Raw genomic sequence first — 7,373 nt, forward strand, 5'->3', positions numbered from 1 at the left:
AAATATAACTGTACTGTATCCCTAAATGTACCAATAAACTCAAAAAAAAAAAAAAAAAAAAAAGATGGAAAAAATGGGCATCTGAAATGAACAGACATTTCTCACATGATTAAATTCTTAGAAGAAAACCTAAAAGTGAAGCTCCTGAATATTGGTTTTAGCAATGGTTTTATGGATATTAAATCAAAAGCTTGAATTATGGAATGTCCAAATAAATAGGACCACCTCAAATTGCAAAACTTTGCCACAGCAAAATAAACAAATAATAAAAAATGAAGCTACGATGTGGGATTTTTTTTTTTTATTTTGCAAACCAGCTATCTGATAAAGTATTACTATCTAAAATCTATATAAAACTCTATAACTCACTATCAGAAAAATAACCTAACAAAATAATGGGAAAAGGTCACAAATAAACATTGTTGTAAAGAAAACATGAAACTGCCCATAGGTAAATGAGAAAGTACTCGACATCACTAATCATCAGGTGAAAATGAACAAAATAAGATACTGCTCCACACCTCACAAGGGCTATTGTCAGAATAATAAGAGAAAGTAAGTGGTGATGAGAGAGAAACAAAACCTTGTATCCTGTCAGTAGGAATGTAGCCATTATGGAAAAGAGTATGGAAATTTCTAAAGAAATTAAAAATATAACTGCTGTATGTCTCAGCAATTCATCCTTTAGGTATATGCCTAAAGGAAATTAATTTAACATATATCTTTATAAAGATATCTTTAATTGCATGTGTATTGCAGCATTATATGTAATAGTCAAGACATGGAAACAATGTAAGTGTCCATCAATAGATAATTGGACGAATAAATTGTGAGGAAAGTACTCACACACACACACACACACACACACACACACACACACACTCAGAGGATTATTTTTCAGGCAAATTAGTATGCTATATTTGTATGTTCCCTCTCCCAGTCACCTGTGTATTTCCTTGTATCCTAAAGAACTGTGAAAGCCTCTATTACCTTGAAGTATTTCATCCATTCACCTTTAATTACCACTATGGGGTTAGAGTTGGAAGAGAATATTCTGAACTCGATGGCAACAATCTACGTCCAAGTGAAGAAAGGAGAAAAAGACATGCAATCTGCGCCAGAGCCATCATCTGGTCTACAAGACAATTTCTTTTATAAAATGCCAATATCCTCAAATGGCATCAACTTGTCATATTTACTTGGTTGACTCAGTTTGTTCCCAAATTGCAATTCAAATCACTTACTGGAATATTTCAATGTGTTAAAAATAATATTGAAACAAACAAAGACTCATGCTTCTCTCACCTTATACAACCATTTTGTTTATGAATTTGGATCTCAGACAAACATGTTTTATTTGGATGGCCAGTGTTTCAAAAATATTCTCCCAGATTCTCCCAAGCCTAAGACTTCAAGAATCTCTACAGACATGTGAAATGATTTTTTTCTTTTCACTTTTTATGTTCTGGTGCTTCTTCTAGCTATGTTTTTTTTATTCAGCTTTAATTGAGTTTATTGGTACATTTTAGGGATACAGTACAGTTACATTCATTGTTGGGATCTTGTACCTCTACATGACAACTCTTGATTCTCATTTTTTCCCCTTACCTCTTTTAAAAGTAAATCTCATTTGTCAGTATGGTCTAGGACAAAGAATACTTGATTGAGTGTCTTTCATTTCCTGAAATAAAGTAACTATTTGATCTAAAGAATATACATCAACTAAACCAATCACAAGAAAATAAATATGATGTATTATAGGTGGAAGAAGCCTACTCATGACTCAGTGGCTACAATGAATGCATAATATTAAACATCCATCGTTTTAGTATATGTTAAGTAATACATTGTTTGTTTGTGAAAGTAACGCATGACTTACTGAAGGAAACCTGGGTAAAATGTTTGAGTTGGTAGTTCTATTGTACAGAGATACTAATATTATGTCATAGTATTTTCTTGTCTTTTTTATCCCTTACAAATGTTTCTTTATTACATATTTATTTTAATTATAAGCATAGGTTTATATATGGCACATATATACTGTATATTTATATCTTAGATTTGCAAGAAGCATCTCCCCATTGCTCTTTGAAAAGAGTTTTCAATGGCTACAATCATCAAATGTAAACACTACTTTTTAGTTCTACCTTAATGTACTTAATTTATAAGAAGCTGTATAAATGTGAGTCTGGGAACATTCCTATCCACATGATTTAGAAACAGAATCATGGATCAAGGACTGTGAATTCTATATGTTATTGAACACATATTATGCTAGTTGATACTCGAGACTATGCTGGACTTCAGGGACATCATCAGTGGAGTCAAGTGCTCATTTCACAACACTAATTTTGCTAGCTGTCCAGTAAATGGCTGTCAACTTGACACAGGAGAATTCTGTAGTTGTCTTGGTGTATATGTATTTAATTAAAGGTTAGTTTCAGCTTGTTTCAAATATTTATTGACCATTTCTAATTATTTAGTGTGTTGGTTATTTAATATCATTTCCCAAAGAAATATGTTTTTAAGAGAAAATGAACTTTAACTATATATGCATTTATGTGTATATATTTATATTAGCAGAAGCAAAAATGCAAATGAAAACATGCACCAAACAAGGGGGTATTTGGTTGTGCAAAAATTAGTCTTTGTGTGTTTTTGTTTTATTTGCATCAATATTACTTTTGTTTTTAAGAATATTAAATATCTCTATAGCTGCTTTAAAAATATGTTTGTCTGAAAGACTGTTGAATTAAAGGGTAACTTACGTGCCAGAAAAAGTTATTTATAGCTATTTGGAAATAATATTAAGTCACATATACATACACCTGTTTTACTAAAGGTATTAAGGTCAATTTTTGAGCTATCATATATTTTCTTTAATATTCTCTTCATAAATGGGGTATATTTTAGCAATTTCTCTCAAGGAAGCTTCTAATTAATGTGTAATCAGCTTAATGTAAGTGAATTAAAATTTCTTAACAATTTCTACCATTTACAGTCAATTAAATTTTTCCAAATACTTTCAACTGTATCTCACATATAAATTCAGTATTAACTTTCTTTAGAAGAAATTAAATTAAATCACTGTGATATGATTCTTTTAGTTCTTTTGGGAAGATACCCAATAGAGGGATGGCTGGGTCAAATAGAACCTCCTGTCCAAGCTCTTTGAGGTATCTCCATATTAATTTCCACAGAAGTTGCACCAGTCTGCACTCCCACCAACAATGGAGAAGAGTTCCTTTCTCCCCACAATCCTGCCAACATTTGTTACTGTGTGATTTCTTGATAGCAGTCATTCTTTGTGGAGTCAGGTGGAATCTCAGTGTTGTTTTCATCTGCATCTCTGAATGACCAGTGATGTGGAACATTTTTTCATATATTTACTTGCTGCTTTTACTTCTTTGTCTGAGAAATGTCTGTTCATTTCAGATGCCTATTTTTGAATCGGGTCTTTATATTTGAGGGGGCTGATTGTTTTGAATTCTTTATATATTCTAGGTAATAGTCCTTTGTCTGAGGAGCAGCTGGTAAAATTTTTTTCCCACATTGTAGGTTGTCTCTTAGTTCTGTTGATGGTTTCTTTTGCAGTGCAGAAGCTTTTTAATAAGATGAGATCCCACTTGTTGATTTTGCTAGTTCCTGTGCTACTGAGGATTTGTTCATAAAATCTTTTTCTATGCCAATATCTTCAAGAGTTCTGCCTAACTTACCTTCCAGCAAGTTTAGTGTTTCTGTTTTAATATTTAGATCTTTAATACACTTGGATTTTAATTTAGTGCATGGTGAAAGATTAGGGTCCAGTTTTAATCTGTGGCAGGTTGAAATCCAGTTTTTCCAACACCATTTATTAAAGAGGCTATTTTTCCTCCACTGAGGATGGTCAGCTCTTTTGTCAAAGATGAGGTAGCTAAGTACATCTGGATTTGTTTTTGTGTCTTCCAATCTGTTCCACTGATCCTCAGGCCTGTTTCTTTGCCAGTACCATGCTGTTTTTATCACAGTGGCTTTGTAGTATAGTTTCAAATTGGGAATTGTTATACCTGTGGCCATGTGTCTGTTGCCTAGGATGGTTTTTGCTATTCTAGGTATCTTATGGTTCCAAATGAATTTTTGGAATCTTTTTTCTAGTTCTGTGAAATATAATGTTGGAATTTCAATTGGCATTGCATTGAATCTGTATAGTAGTTTTGGTAGTATGGCCATTTGCACTATGTTGATTCTTCCAACCCAGGAGCAGGGGATATCTTTGCATTTTTTTATATCCTCTTCAATTTCTTTTTTCAGAGTGCTATAGTTTTCAGTGTAGAAATCTTTTGCTTCACCCATGTTTATAGTGGTACTGCTTGTAATAGCTAAAACTTGGAAATAGCCCATTTGCCCATCATATGGAAACTGGATAAAGATGTGGTTTTTCTATAAAATGGAATATTACTCAGCCATAAAGAAGGAGAAAATAGATTCATTCATAGGAAAATGGATACATATTGAAGATATACTCCTAAGTGAAATAAATTAGACACACATGTGTAAATACCAAATAGTTTCTCTGGTGTGAATAAACAGCGATAATATAAGAGATCCTGATAAGATTACTGACATTATGAAATGGGAAAAAAGGGGCTAAAGGTGTAGGGAAGGTGGGATGGGTATTGTGAAGGGTAATAAGGGAAAAGAAAAGAAATGTGTGATAATGAAAAGAAGGAAATAAAATGTTTGTAGATGGGGAGGGGAGGATGGGGTGAAGGGAGGGCAGGGACAAGGGGAAAAAGTGAGAACCAAGACCTGTCATGTAGAGGTACAAGATCCCAACAATGAATGTAACTGTACTGTATCCCTAAAATGTACCAATAAACTCAAAGCTGAAAAAAGAAGTAATTAAATTAGTCCAATTAGCAGTTTGTTAGTGTACTTAAATAAATTTATTAACACTAATATTAAACTTCAAAATGTCACAACACTTGTCTTTGACATCATGAGAAAATAATTAATAAATTTGTCCCAAAAGAATCACATGTCCTAAAATATTACTCAAATACACATATTATTGTAATCTGACCCAAACTGGTTAAGTACCAACTATGAGAATACTTCCTTGTTAAATATTTTAAATATCTAATGAAACTGCTCAAATTCTTACAAAAAACTTCACTGCTGGATTTTCAAAAGCATGGCAAGGTTATGATGATAACTGATATTTCATTACCTATGTTTGCTAATCTAACACTTCTGAGGCTTGACAGAAAATTATCAATCAAGGAAAATAAAATGAGAGAAGAATGAGATTAAGAATGTACTACAGACAGCAGGTGGATTTTTCCTTGACATTAAAGGAAAAATTGGGCCTTTTTCTCCAGTCACTGTGTCAACCATGGCCTGAAGGCCATGCCCTTAATATAGTGTGGTCTAGCAGCAGTAGGTCTCTCAGCTTCATGCAATTCAGAGATTATCTTCACTTTGGTTTGCATCCATACCTTTACATCCTAGATACTCTACCATTACTACTTCATGACTAATCCCGTCCCTGCTTCACTCTTCTGAGTCTTTTGTATTACTATATAATCAGGCCACAACTATTATGGTTATTTAAATGTTATGTGATTACGTTCCTTATGTCTCTCAGAATTTGGCTAATTCTATGGCTGAATTTTTAAAAGGATACTAATGAAAATACATAAGAATGTGCTTTCTTGAGATATTATACACAAACGTTAATCTACTTATATATGAGATTTTATTTTAATGGCTTGAGTAGTTTCACTTGTTCCATTTAGCACATTAGGGTATGATTTGGATGAAATTAGGACAAAATAAAACCACAACTTGAATCAGAGATAAAGAGAATTAATACTACCCAGTGTATATGCTATTATGTACCTCCATCTTATATGGTCAGTTTTATTTCCTTTCCTTCATATAAAATTAAATTGATCAGATGTCTGTACCATACTTTTATCTGAGATCTCTTGACACATGTTTCTCTCTTTCTCCAGACTACACTGATGATTATCATGCTCTCTGTACAGCAAAGGATATCCACTAAAATGCTTATTAATCTTTACCATCCACTTACTTGGCTGGTATTTTAAACATGCTTCTCTATCACAGCCAATAAAACTTTAGATTTTCATATCCTGTGTGATATACTTGTATTTTTATTTGCTTGACTCTGGTCGGCCAGAAATAATAGGTCAAAACTGTTCACCCTAACCTGAAGTATCAGCCTATGAAATCTTGAATAGTAATTACAAAGCATATGGTAGTCAGTGCTAGATCCTAAAATCTCCATTTTCTCTGATTTTCTATAATAACTTTTTTTGGTGCATCTGTTATCACTCAGCAAAGACTGAATTTCTTACACTCCTTTGCAACTATAAATAAACATTTCTAGACCTTATAAAAATGAAATGTGGGAAGAAGCAGTAATCCTTTAAATAGAAATTGCCATGCCTTCTGTCCTCTCCCTTTCCCACATTGCATTAGCTGGAATTATAGCAGGGACTGAAGGAATCACCTGCAAGCACAGATTGGAAGGCATATATGTTTTTAAGATGTTGGAGCAATAACAGAAGAAACATGGGACTCCCACCTAGATACTTAGGTCATCCTGTTGGAAAGTCTTTTCAAAGCTAGCAGCCATTACTATATATTACTAATAAACCAAATTGAATATACTTTTAGCTAAAAACATAAGCTTAGAAGATGCCAAACACAGCAGAAGTTTTCATTATTTGAAAATATATAATAATTTTATTCAACTGGATTGACTAATTGGGAGAAAAAATTAGATTTATTCACTGTACCATTCATTAATGCAATGGCTGTTTATGTATATAAAATATTCATGCATCAGATACCTGCATTTCTTAGCAAATATGGATTTATCTCTTCATTGGTAAAAAGTAAATAAATTTTGCCTGAGCTTGGCATTTTGAATGTAAATTTATATTGACTGTGATATATGTTAAGAAATATACTTCAACATAACTAGAGAAGAGGAGGTTATAGTATAATATTAAGGGAAAAAGACTTTATAAGAACCTAGATTTGGATTACAACTATACCATTATGGCAGGAAAAACTGTAAAATGACACACAATTCCCATTCTTTGTATGCAGGCAGATTATAGTCTCCTTCCTTGAATGTAGACAGAACTTGAGATGACAACAGAATATAATTATCATAGTTAGTAATTAATCAAAGCCTGAATATCTAGGTAGGTCTCACTTAAACAGCAAATGTAAGGGGGTAAACTTTTATGTACACATATATGTATTTATTTTATTAGCAGATTAAAAATCTGTGAAAGGATATATAACTACTCCTGGAGAGGATGTTTAGAAGTGCAGAGATATTAATTATTTTATAT

General features: G+C 32.6%; 1 protein-coding gene and 1 pseudogene across 3 annotated transcripts in view; both read right to left on the reverse strand.

The window, feature by feature from the left end:
* Nucleotides 1–7,373, reverse strand: part of Cfap299 (cilia and flagella associated protein 299) — a 568,391-nt gene that overhangs the window by 168,305 nt on the left and 392,713 nt on the right. The gene's annotated exons all lie outside the window — the stretch shown is intronic.
* LOC117283904 overlaps nucleotides 1–7,373 on the reverse strand; it is a 279,825-nt pseudogene that overhangs the window by 79,952 nt on the left and 192,500 nt on the right.

The sequence above is a fragment of the Fukomys damarensis genome, unplaced genomic scaffold, assembly GCF_012274545.1.
Source record: "Fukomys damarensis isolate Sample0158 unplaced genomic scaffold, DMR_v1.0_HiC HiC_scaffold_32, whole genome shotgun sequence".
NCBI lineage: Eukaryota > Metazoa > Chordata > Mammalia > Rodentia > Bathyergidae > Fukomys > Fukomys damarensis.